General features: G+C 39.3%; 1 protein-coding gene across 8 annotated transcripts in view; it reads right to left on the bottom strand.

Annotated features, from left to right (window-relative positions):
* CTNNA1 (catenin alpha 1) overlaps positions 1–13,145 on the bottom strand; it is a 268,908-nt gene that overhangs the window by 68,975 nt on the left and 186,788 nt on the right. The gene's annotated exons all lie outside the window — the stretch shown is intronic.

The following is a 13,145-nucleotide window of genomic DNA, read 5'->3' as shown; positions in this document are numbered from 1 at the left end:
GTAACAAAGTACAGTGTACAGCAAAGTTTTGTTATTAAAATTGTGTATACTGTAAAAGGTGAATGTCTTTTTTTTTTTTTAGCTTTTCCTTGGTAACCTATCAATTTTGATATGTGAAACCTAAAACACCATTTGTGACAGATATAGAAACCTGAAATGAACAGTTGTCTTATACCATGTTCTCTACAATGCCAAATGAGCCAGTTGAAAAAAGGGCAGCTAATGATCACCTGTCTTCATTCAGAGACAGGCAACACTAGGCTAAGAAGAAGGTAAAGGTAAGGGGAGCAGGATAGGGGCTGGCTAAAAAGACACCACGCCAATAAACAACAGTCATGCAATAACAAGCTGCTCGGTCACAAGCCTTAGCAAGTGGACAAACAGCTGTCCGTGGGGCTCACAGGCCTCGGGTTGGCCACCACGCCCACAGTGCTGCCACAGTCCCTTCTGGGGGCTTCCAAAAGGCACTCAATTGCCTATCCCCAGCAAACAGGACCTTGGCCTCCACTTCAGGGATCCACTGGGGGATATCCCAGCAGCACCTGAGAGGGACGGCACAGGTGCTGACCTTGCTGGGATCTCTAGGATCCCTACACGACCTCCTCTACCCCAGATGCCAGCTCACTAAGTAAGGAGAGGGGAAAGCAAGGCAAGATGTTTAACTATGGCCCCTCAATTGGCACAGGTAAACATCCCCAGGACAGAACGCTATGCCTGGGCAGCAGCGGGGCAGAAACTGCCCTGGCCTCGAGGAGCTCATGGCCAGGAGTCTGCCATATTTGCCAGGATGCACTTCCTGCTTCTTCAGGCCCAGAACACTGCAGCAGGACCAGACAGGCAGGAAGAAACAAGGCTCCCCCTTTCCCAACACCCAGGGATAAGGAGATCAGAGAAGCTAAGAGAGCTCTTATACCAAAAATCTCAGCAGTAACTAGGGCAGAGGGAGGAAACAGCACAAAATTTTACTGTCAAACTCATCCAGCATGCACTAGAGGGCACAGGTGATGGTGCTTTCAAACTGCACAAAGGAACGGATTCCTATAGTTTACGGAGTTAAAAGCAGAGCTTATTAACATAATTTTCGTACATTTTAACCTTGAAAAAGCTCCATCTGATTTTTTTATCAGTTATTTTAATTAGTTTTGCCTGTATGCCACAGCATTCTCAGGTTCCCACTTAAATTTATAATAGATTTCTTCAAGGTCTGTTAAAAGAGATTTTTTTTCTTTCTTTAAATATATCTAACCAGCTGGGTACTCAAGTCTCCCTTAGAGACACAAAATGTACTACAAATTGTCTTTCACAAAGAGAGAAGGGAAAAAGAGGTGAAAATCGTAGCAATTCCAAACATTTCTCCTTAGCTGTTCCTCCACACTAGCCAACGTTCTGGGAACAATCTTAAGGATCAGACGATGAGCCTCCCTTCCCCCTATCGGAAGGGGACATTAAAGAGCAAGAACTCTCCAAAGACAATACAATGAGGCATCCTATCCTGCAAAGCCCAAACTAAATACACCATCCCTTTATACACGGAGGCCACAGAGCAAAGCCTAGCCATGGCCTCCCACTCAGGCCCTCCCACTAGAAACCAGCCTGCAGAAATGTCTGTAACCAACAACCCTGACAGCAAGGGCTAGTGGTTCCATCACCACCCAGAGACAGCTCTTCTCCCACTTGGGAACCAGATTTTAAAACTGTAGCCCCTGAGCCAATTCCCAAGCCTTTCTACAACATTCATCAAAAGACTTGACCAAGAACCACAGTGCAGAGATGTAAAAATGTCATGACTTCACTGAATACCCATTCACAATTGTGTTCAAGAGTGCACAAGAACTCCATCTTTAGGCCTTGGTATGTGTACACACACACACACACACACACACACACACCTCTTCAGGTTGCTTTTTCTGGAAAATCATCAGACAAAAACACTACAGCCATTTACATCAGCCCACTGTTTTATCATCCCGAGAACCGAAATAGTTCCTCTTGTGATAAAAGCATTTCCCCTGGCCTAGCTGCCAAATACAGAGCACAACTGCTCAGTTCCTTAAAACCTCTAAAAACAATGTATTCATCATTTACACATAACCTACCGCTATGAATTCAAGGACACTTATCATGATACATTCATACGTACAGAATGGTTGAAATAAAATGTAAAAAGATCCAAAGTAGGGATTCTTAACTCTAAGGGTCCAGGATATGTTTCATAGGATACAAGAACCTCTTAAAATTATATTGCAAATACTGTGTGAGTCTAGAGATTTCACCAGATCCTAAGGGTTTTGATAACTGACAAAAGAGCCCTAGTAGAACGATGGAATAGTTATTTCTAGTGGACACAAATTTGGCCTTGATCTTTCTAGTGGCCAAGGCAAAGAACAAAACCACCACCTTTCATTGACCCAGGGAGTAAATGGGCTTATGTCGGAAAGACACTTCTTTCATCTGATAAAGAAAGCCCATTAGTTTATGGTGGGGGGGACACTTAAGTACAAAAGTATGTGAATTACTTATAAAATAGAGCCAACAATAAGGAAACAAATCAAACAGTAGCTCCAAGGAAATGTTAGAGAACACACAGACTTGTTCTTCATGTCCACCCTTGAAAAAGCTACGGGTAAGGAACCTAAACATGCTTTGTCGTGATCTAACCTTTGGTGACCCATGGCTGGAATCTATAAAGTCGGCAAGAAGGAACATGCACCTACTTAGAAGAGCAGTTCATGTTTCCTTCTTATCACATCCCAGGGACCCAAACTATGTTTCATCACATAAGGGTCACCAAGTAAATCCCTACTCTCTTACATTACAAATCTTCTAGACTAGGAGTACAATTTAAAATTTAAAAATCTTCCACTACGTCATGAACAAAGAGAAGCACATTTCATGCACTACCTCAGCTGTGCTGGTGGTGATCATAAATGTGCTTCTTAGGTAGGGATCTACCAGGCGATAACTAATCTGTTCCAAGAAAGAACACATTTAAAAAGATAAAGCATTCACTATGTGAATAGTTGTCAGAAATTGAACTGTCTCTTTAAAATTTAAAGCTCATTCTGCATGCCATTAGAAAATCCACCTATTATTTCAACAGGAACCAACAGCACAGTGGGTGATTAAGAATCCTGCTCCACACTTAGGCTGGGGACCCGGGACAAGTCCTTCGACCTCACTGTGCCTTGGGCCCCTCATTCCTAACATGTAATTAATAGCAGCAACAACCATAGTGGCACTTAATACATGTAAAGTCCTGAGAACAGGCTGGCCCACAGTAAATGTTCAAAAACTCTTTGCAATTTTTAATAGCAATATGTGGAGAGCTAGATGCGACAGATATATCAAGGAGAGAATATATCACATGGCAGACCCCCTCCGTTGCTCCCTGCAACTCTCTCTGTTCTCGTCTTAGTTCCCTCACTGAGTTAATGTGTAATCTCCAAAATGAAGATTGATCATTAGTGAGAGTCAACAGCCTGGATACACTTTTTGTATTTAGTATTAATATAAAACTGACCACATTATCTCATAGTCCAGTAATCTGCTTTATAAAATGTATTATATTAGACACGACATTTCTCTAGTTTGACTTTATGAATCAAGGCTAAATTTCAAAATACTTAGAATCCCTAATTCCAAAATTCCTTCTGTGTAGTCATTTAAAATCAAGTAATGTCTCTTTTCCTTGTTCTATAAAATTATACAGGACAACACATGCTATCCATTATCATAAACGAATACTATTTTTCAAAAGAAATGAATAATCTCATTGATATCTCAGCTCCTAACAATTTCATTTTAGGACAAATACATGACTGAGAATTAAGAATCACTGTGATGTTCGGGGTTTTTTTGCTTAGAAAAAATATACTTCAAGTCTACCACATCTAATTTAGGAAGCAACCCATCCAATTATGACAGATTTGGTTCCTAGGCAGATTTGCCAAAATTATTGAGGGCTATAAGTAAGGGAAGTATGAGAATTTAAAAATACAAAGATAACCCGTCAGTGCACACGGGAGGGTACGTTCTGTGATTGCTGAATAATGAACCTCCATCATTACCAAAATTTCTATTAAATATAAAGCTTGCTCAGAATTAACCTCTCTGAATGAATCCACATTTAGCTTATTAGAACCTGCAGAGCATATGGCCCAGATTTTTCAAATCAAGAACTTCTTTCTTGGCATTGTCTTTCCAAGATCATGATCCATTTTATCCAACAGGATTTTATCTCTTCCTTCACCCACAACTTTTCTCTACTTTCTCACGTCTTTTGACCCTGGGCTTGCTCTCTTTCCTAATGTACCTGCACACAAACAAGCTTTACACATACTTGCTACTCCTCATGGATCCCCAAATTCCAAAGATTGACCACCTTATTGAACAGAAAACCATTCAAATGTAGCATATCCACTGCACCCACCTTCTAAGAAATACCTATACTTTAAAAAATATTCCTCAACTCCACAAAACTAAGTGCCAATAAGCTGCAAACTGAATCCACACAATTTAGGAAATACTATAAGAAAACACAATCACACATCTGCATTGTCTTCTCATTCTACACTCCCCTCTGTATAGAATTCAAGTATCAAATAATGTTTATTCACCTGCTTTTACTTTCAAAAGAACAGGAATACCAGCCATTTAAGAACACTGCCCTTTTGCTTTTAATAATCAGCACTTACTCCAGCTCTCTGACCAAATAAAACCCCCAACACCCTTCACATCTTCAAAAAGAACAGCAATTTTGCTGGTTTTATTTGGAGGTGGGCAAAGTGCCTTGGGACGTAGAGGGCATTAGGGTGGAGGACAGGGTTGTGAAAATTTCCAAAATGTCGAATTCTTGGGGTAATGAGAGGTAGTAATTCTTATCTCCCTTGTCTATGCTCTAAAGTTTTACACCAGTTGTCAGAATTTCATAAAACCAGACGAAAAAACACTGACCTTTCTCATGAAAGTAATGCTCTGCCATAGGTTATGCTACAAATAGAGAAAAAGACACAAGCAGGTCTGCCACACGTGGCACACACTAAGAATCGTGTTCAGAAGTGACCCTAACAGTGCTACTTCTCTCTCATCAATCTCCCTAACCTTCCCTTGAAACTCACCAGGGGAAAAAATGGCAGTGAGAAAGCAGGAGAAAGAATCTTCTACCTCCCGCAGGCATCTGGAGCAGGGCCGCCCCCACATCCTCCTCTTTTCTCCCCACAATCCTTTCAGGCCAGTGTGTGCGAAACTGCTCTCTGACATTTTTCATCTTCCAGCAACTAGAGTCCATTTTGTTATTGTATTAAGACTGCCAGTCTAAGAGTTATTTATGTGTTACTACTCTACATGAAAACCTAACAGCAGGTGGTCAGGAATTTTCTTCCTTTTGATGCAGCTTTCCTGAAGTGTCAAAAAACATTACAGTGCATAAGCGATAGCATCATCCAGACACCCAACTTGTGCTTGCTTAGAATTAGATGCAAGATAAATTACAGATAGAACATGAAGAACTGGACAAACTATAAAAGAGTTTACCTAAAGTCCAGTTGACATTCCCAACAAATATATCACCATCAATTATTTAATAAATTATTAAACAAATACATTTCTGTTAAAAACACAAATCTACTGGCTTCCCAAGACAATAGTCAGTATTCTAAAAGATCTCTCTCTCTCTCACACACACACACACCTCTCAATTTAAACTGGGGAGAGGAAGAGGCCCCAACGGGGATTAGGTAAAACCTATGAAAGGCTAGACTCTTTATTCTGAAGTTGTTAACTAGCACTTCAACTAACTGAATCCTAACACCTGCTATCAACTGAGCTTAAGCACATTACAGATGGCACAGATTTGGAATGGGAAGGATGGGGAAGATTCAGTTTTTGACATGTTAAAGTTGAAATATTTGTAGCCACTCAAACAGAGATGACAATTCCAGGGGAAAGATCTAGGCCAGAAATATAAATTTTGATGTCATCATCAGTGAATAGAGGTATTTAAAGTCACGAGACTGAATGAAATCACCAAGGGAATGAGGGTAGATGGAGAAGAAACCCACAGAACCACCCTTTTCTACAGCAGTCTGAAGAATCTTTTAACAGTATCTATCAAATGGCAGTCAACAAAAAAAGGATGGGTTTCAAGGGCAGTATTCCCTCAACATCAAAGCCACTGAGCAAAGCAAGTTCTATCGGAAAACAATGAGAATAGGTCAACTTAATTCATGAAAATAATGTGAAACATTACATATCAAAGGAATCGTTACCAATTGAGTGGCTGCACACACCCTGCTTTAGAAGTGAGGCCTACCATGAATCCAGCATTCCTCACACCTCCCGGGGTCCACATCAAGTAGTGCTGGAGGTGGCCCTGCCTTCTATGAGGTCAATAAATTCCAGAACCAATGAGAGGTCATGAGACAATCAGCAAAGCAGGTTTTAATTGGCATGGGGGGGTCGGGGGGGGGGGGGAATGTACAGCTCATATACTTGAACTACAAGACAGCCAAATATTCAATAAAAAAAATAACCATATAATATTCTCTATCTTGGTAGAGATTTGGGTTGTAAAGTGTATGCATATATCAAAACTCATCAAATAGTACACTTACAATTTATACATTTCACTGTGTGTAAAATTTATCATTAAAAAGTTGAACTCTAGGGGTAGCTGGATGGCTTAGTTGGTTAGAGCACGAGCTCTGAACAAGAGGGTTGCCAGTTCCATTCCCACATGGGCCAGTGAGCTGCGCCCTCCACAACTAGATTGAAGGACAACGACTTGGAGCTGATGGGCCCTGGAGAAACACACTGTTCCCCAATATTCCCCAATCAAAAAAAAATCCTGCTACTTAAAAATAAAAATAAAAGTTGAACTCTAGTTAATGACATGCATGCTACAACGTTTAGAGATATAGTGTACAAGTGTCTGCAACTGACCTTGAAATGCATCAAAATAACATGGATTCAGGGATGAATAAATATGTGATAAAGCAAACTGTTAATCACAGAATCTAGGAAATGGAGATATGGATATATATATATAGGCGTTCACTGCATCCTTCTTTCAGCTCTGTACGAAATTTTTCATAATAAAATGTTGGGAGGAAAGGAAAAAACATAATTACAATTGTAATTTATGGTATTAGCAATCTAAGACACTATTCCTCTCAACCAGACCTACAATGTTACATGATAGTTAAGAAGTTGGACTCTGGAGCCAGGCCGGGTTCAAAGTGTAGCGCCTCCACTTACTACCTGTATGACCCTGAACAAGTCATTTAACCTCTATGCCTGAGCAGTAACAAACTCATGCTCTGAAGATTAAATGGAATATGCATAGAGCACTCAGAACAATTCCTGGCACTTAGTACGTACTCCCGCGTGAGCTGTTTTTACTACTATTATTAGCTGTTAATAATTAGCTGTTATTACTACTATTACTACTAGTACTGCTACTACTAAATACTTTTAAATAAGTCTACAAATACTACTTTAACTTCCACTATATGAGATGCTAAGGCGACAGGCCCTTCCTTTCAGGAGTTTATAATTTCATTGGAGATAAGACTTAGAATAGTCATTAAATAACTAAAAAGAAGAAAGAATAAGCCCCAAAATGTGAATTGGATGGTGCCACCTACATTACTGATATTCAGAGAACAGTGAGGGCACTGAAGCATGCAGTGGAGAAACGAGCCTTAATCTTGTGTACGAAAGTACCAGCGGAATTTCAATATGGCTGGGTGCAGGGCTGGCCAGAGCCACTCATCTGACAGATGATACCCGTAAGTGCAGCTACGCCCAGCTTGGCCGGGGTAGGGCCATATGCCAATGGGCCTCTGGGACCTGGAAAGGTGCTTAAATTTAACATGGTCAATAAGAACAGCCACCCTAGATTTCTGGAGATGGCTGGGTTGTGATGATCAAAGCAGTGACTTAGAAAAATGTATTCTGGCAATTTTTCTTGTTTTGCTGAGAAAAACAAAACCCATAACTTCAACTATCAGAAAAGGGCTGCTAAGGAAGATGGATGAGGAAAAGAGATTTATTTAAAGGACAGGCAAAGGATAAAAACCAATGGTCAGTTGAGATAGAACAAATGACTCTCTCTGAGAGCTATGCTCAAGAGAAATGGGCAGCAGGCTAGGGCATGAGGAGAAAAAAAGAAGAAATCATTCACTTACCTAGGTGTACTAAATAAAGAGAGCTTCCAAGTTCCCATGTTAAATTTCAAGTTTTCACTATTAATCTCTGACCCAAAACTATTTTCTGAAAAGATACATTGGCTTTCCACGCTTCCATATTCACAGCTTTTCAGATGTCAATAAGGATTTCCTCTCATGAATTAGACACAAAAAAGGCAGAACCAGTTTCTACTTTGTAAAGTATGGGGCAAAGTTCTTTCTTGGGTTCCATTCACTACAATACATTTTCTCTCCTTTTCAATTTTAATTATGTACACTTAAAATTTTTGCAAGGCCAGGGAGGATGGTCTATAACCATTTCAAAGTTTTAAACTTTTAGGACAATAATTCCTGACTTCCTAATGTGGTACAAATATTAAACAAATGCAGGAGCACAGTGTAGTGACAACCTGTTAATTTTACTCCCTCACATACTACAAAAGACTCTTATAAGGTTTAACTTGTTGCTTTCATATATAAGAGGTTCATTAATGGCTTCACTGTTAGAATTCTTAGTGGAACTGCTGTTTTTGTTAAAAACTATGTGGCATGGCTGCGAATATCTGCCATTATCTGCCTCCTATCTTAATACCAGAAACTAAAGATGAAAAATGACATCTTAAGGGTTACACCTCACAATAGCAACACGTTTCAGAATTTCAGATTCCCTTCATTCCCTCCCTGAATTTAACTCTATCATGTCTTTAGTTTCCTCACCATAATCAAATACTTTTTTATTTACAAAGACTTGCAGAAATCCTGATAAGAGCTCTTCAATAAGAACACATTTCTTTTCTTTCCACATTTCATTACAATCAAGACTAGCTAATAAATTTTTCCACTTAGGCAAACCACAAAAATTGTCAGATGTCCAGACTTTTTCCAGACTTAAAAATTCTACATTAATTTTTATTTAACCAAAGTGGGGAAAAACCCAAATGGGGAGAACCTAGCAGAAATCAACTCTTGTTGCTTTTTCCAGCTCTTTTAACAAGAAAAGGGACATCCTTTCCCCTCTGCTAAGAGAGTGACAGAATAGAGATCTTGTGTCACCCATCAAACACTGTGTGGAACGGTCGGTTTCCCACACACCTCCAGGCATGTGTCGCAACTAAGAACCACTAAACTTTAAAAAAAAAAATAGAGAGAGAGAGAAGACAAAAACTTAACAAGGTGCAAATTTTTAGTAAACAGGCAAAAAAAGTTTTGCTGAGTATGTGTTGGATTTTCTGTCATTGCTATTAAAGGGCTACTACTGATAAATCTGCAATTTCCTGCATCCACAATAATGTTTATACACAGGAACTATAAAAGCTGGCTTGTACTTGCTGTTTTTATTTGATTAGAAAAAGAAGCTCTCACTTGAATATGTGTGGAGTCACATTTAATGTTTGCATTCAGGAACTTGTATATCCATAAATAAATTGCAGGTATCCACACAAATTTTGCAGATGTGGGTAGAAATAAAAACAAAGTAAATGTTCTTAAAACTACTTATGAGTATAGAAATCCTACAGATGTGATGTCAATGAGAACTGTGAAAAGAAGATATATCAAAGACTGCTGCAGAAGACAGGCTCTGAAAAGCTTCACTAGACCATCTCCATGACTGGGCTTCTTCCTCCATCCAGGTAAAATAAATTTTCATCCTAAACAGTTAAAATGGCCTGTTTGAAAGAATTTTTATAAAACCTAAAATCTCAATAACAGGCAATTAATTAATATCTTATTCAACCATGTAATTTTTGCAAAGGAATTTGTGTTTGGGATATGCCATAAATTTATATGAAAACTCTCATTTGGAACGTGAAAATTCTTTCCTAGAGCCAGTGAGTTAAAGAGTCTTTTCTCCTTTTTTGTGCTACTTTTGCATGTGTTTCACACACACGCACAGCCACAGCATATTGCTTTTGAATATTTTTGTTCAACTCTTAAGCAAGAACTAGGAAGTATCCCTTTGTTGTACAGCTGTGTTATACAGGTATGGAGGAATTAACATTTGCCTTCTAAAGAGTAATCAACTAATGAAGGCTTTTAAGACTCAAACATCACTATTACTGTCAGAAACCCCTGACTTGATAAAACTAATTGAGCAAATGTAGGAAATGTTTTATCATTCACATGTAAGCATTTCTAAGGTCAAAAAAGAAAAATAAAATCTGATAGTGTTGAAACACAACTAAATTTAGACCAATTTCTCAATTTAAACTAAAGCAAATATTGCTAGTGTAACTTAGTATGTGACAAAGCAACATTTCAATTCAGCAAGAAAAAAAGATGGTTTATTAATAAATAGTACAGACATAAGTCACTATCCAATTGGAAGAAATATTAAGTTGTAGCACTTATCTCACACTAGGCACATGAAAGATTATGATGGATCTGTATTGTGTCAATTTAGCTAATCAAACTGTATTTCCCAAATGTTCCCCGCCCTGCATAGTTAGCCTGGACCACATGAGACATCCTTGTTTGAGATTTGGAGGTTGGAAATGAAGCAGCAACCATCTTTCTTACCCTGGAGAGACAGATACAGGTACAAGGTGCTACTTCTACAAGGTCACACCCATTGCTGTTTGGTGCGGGGTCACGTTGTTATCATAGGGCAGCAACCAAGACCACAACGCCTACAGGATGTCCTCCTTCAGCCTTTCTGACTTCTGGGTCAGGTGCATACTTAAATCTTTGATAAAGGGAGTCATCTTCCTCTTCAGGAAACCTCTATCATCAGATTTGGAGGCCTGGATGTAGTAAGAGGCCAATACGAGTTCCCAGCTGCCCTCTGCCGTCCAGCTCACGTTCCAGAGTAACCCTGCTTCACATGTAGCATCTTCTTTTACTGACTGCATGCCCTGCTAACTTCTGGCTCCAGCACCAGTTGCAAAAGCAACAGCCTCACATCAACTGTTTAATCTGTTCCCAGGATTGCTTTTCAAATCCCTATAATAAATCGCTTATATACCTTTCATAAATGCTCTGCTTCTGTCATTGAACCCTGAGTGACACAAAGAGGTGTGTGTAAGTAATGAGTGTAAGATGGGGAAGGCATTTTTACCCCAAACAGGAAATAGTCATAAAACAAAAGATAAACACACATTCATGAAAATAAAAACAAAACTTTGATATGCTGAAGAGAAAAAGTCATATGCAACGTCAAAGGACAAATGACAGATTTAGAAAAAATACATGCAATGCAGCTGGCAGATATTAGCTATCTGCAATGCAGATGGCGTATAATAGCTATAATATACAAAGAGCTCCAGCAAAACCAATAAACAAACAAAAAAGATACTCAACCCATTAGAAAAATGTACACGGGTATGAACAGGCAATTCACAGAAGGGCAAACCCAATGACCAGAGTATATAAAAAGATCATGTGAATTCAAAAGTGGTCCGGTAAATGCAAATTAAATAATGAGCTATTACTTCATACTCATCAGATTAGAAAAATTAAAACAAATAACACCTACTGTTGGGCTATGAAGAAAGGCTATTTTCTTACACTGGTGGTAGAACTGCAACTGATTTAGCCTATTTTGAAAAATAATCTACTGACATCGTTCAAATAAAAATTTTGTATGTACCATTCAACCCTGCAGTTCCATAGAAATAAAATCCAAAATCTACTTCATAAAACTAAAGCACAAACACAGGTACAATGCTTACAGGAAGAGGGGAGCTGTCAAATAATTGGTAGTATATCCACATCATGAAATATTACTCAGCAATTAAAAGATCAGAGGTAAATCAGGAGACTTGAAAGGATTTTAATGAGCTATAAGATGTAGGTTTGTAAACAGAATCCCACTTTGATCAAGAAAACACACACACGCAAATAAAACTATCTATGGGTAGGAAGGAGACCGGTGAGGTACCGTATAAGCAGAGAAAAGTATGGAGATATTCACACCAGATGGCTAACACGGGTCCTTCGGAAGAGGAAGATGTGGGATGGAGGAGAGATCTGAGTGGAAGGAGGAAGAAGAGTGGAAAGGGATAAATAAGAAGACCCAGCATGGGTATATAGATGTCATTTGTGGAAAAGCTGTGTGTATGTGTACGTGTAAATTTAAAGAGGATTATCTTTGCCTTCATACATTTTGGTGTCACATAATTGCACTTATTACAAGTGAAGCCTAATTTCTCATGATTATAATATTTAAAAAGGCAATCCAGACTCGAGGAAGGAACTATAATTGAACTACAGTGGTTATCAGTTGCACTAGAAATTAGAAAGGAAGTGACATTCACATAAAAAGAAAAAAAGCGAAGAAGAATAGAGACAGTGGAAAGGAGATGTAGAGTGGAAAAGAGATTGGAATCATTGTACTGGAAAACTGCCCGAAAAAGAGGCGAAAGAAAATACCTCTCTGAGCTAAGCCTAGAAGCAGGAAGTGTTGATATGGAGAGAGAGATCTGGCCTATTGGCACACAACCCCCCCCAGGAAGACTCTCATTCCTGGGAATGCACTGAGGTACTGTTAAAAACCAATCACTCAATCTCTCTTTCTCTTTTTTCTTTCTCCTTTCTCTCTCTCCTTAAAAGATTAATGCCAGGCCTACTAGAAACCTCCAGAATCCTGCTCCAGCACTCTAGTACTACTGATTGGGTAGCACCCATGTTAACCAGATGTACACATACTATGTGTCTCCCCTGCTTATAGGCAGAAATCATTCATCCCCACGATGATACCATCATAGCCCACCTTTACCCACAGGCAATGGATTACCTCCTAAGACTATCAGCTGCCATCTTCAATTGGACAACCTCCAGAGGATGTGACTCCCCAAAGGGCCCCAGAGCCCTGAGGTCAGAGATCAGGCACAATAGTTCCCAACAGGAAAGGAAGAAAGGCTCAGTGCGCGAGAGGCGCCCAGAAGGCAACATGGATTCTCCTCTCCTGATTATCTGTGACATGAACTAGACATTTTGTGAAATTATCCTGAACCTGAACTT

This window comes from Rhinolophus hipposideros (assembly GCF_964194185.1).
Source record: "Rhinolophus hipposideros genome assembly, chromosome: 23".
Classification (NCBI taxonomy): Eukaryota; Metazoa; Chordata; class Mammalia; order Chiroptera; family Rhinolophidae; genus Rhinolophus; species Rhinolophus hipposideros.
The sequence above is the reverse complement of the archived record's forward strand: the minus strand, read 5'-3'. Positions and strand labels throughout refer to the sequence as shown.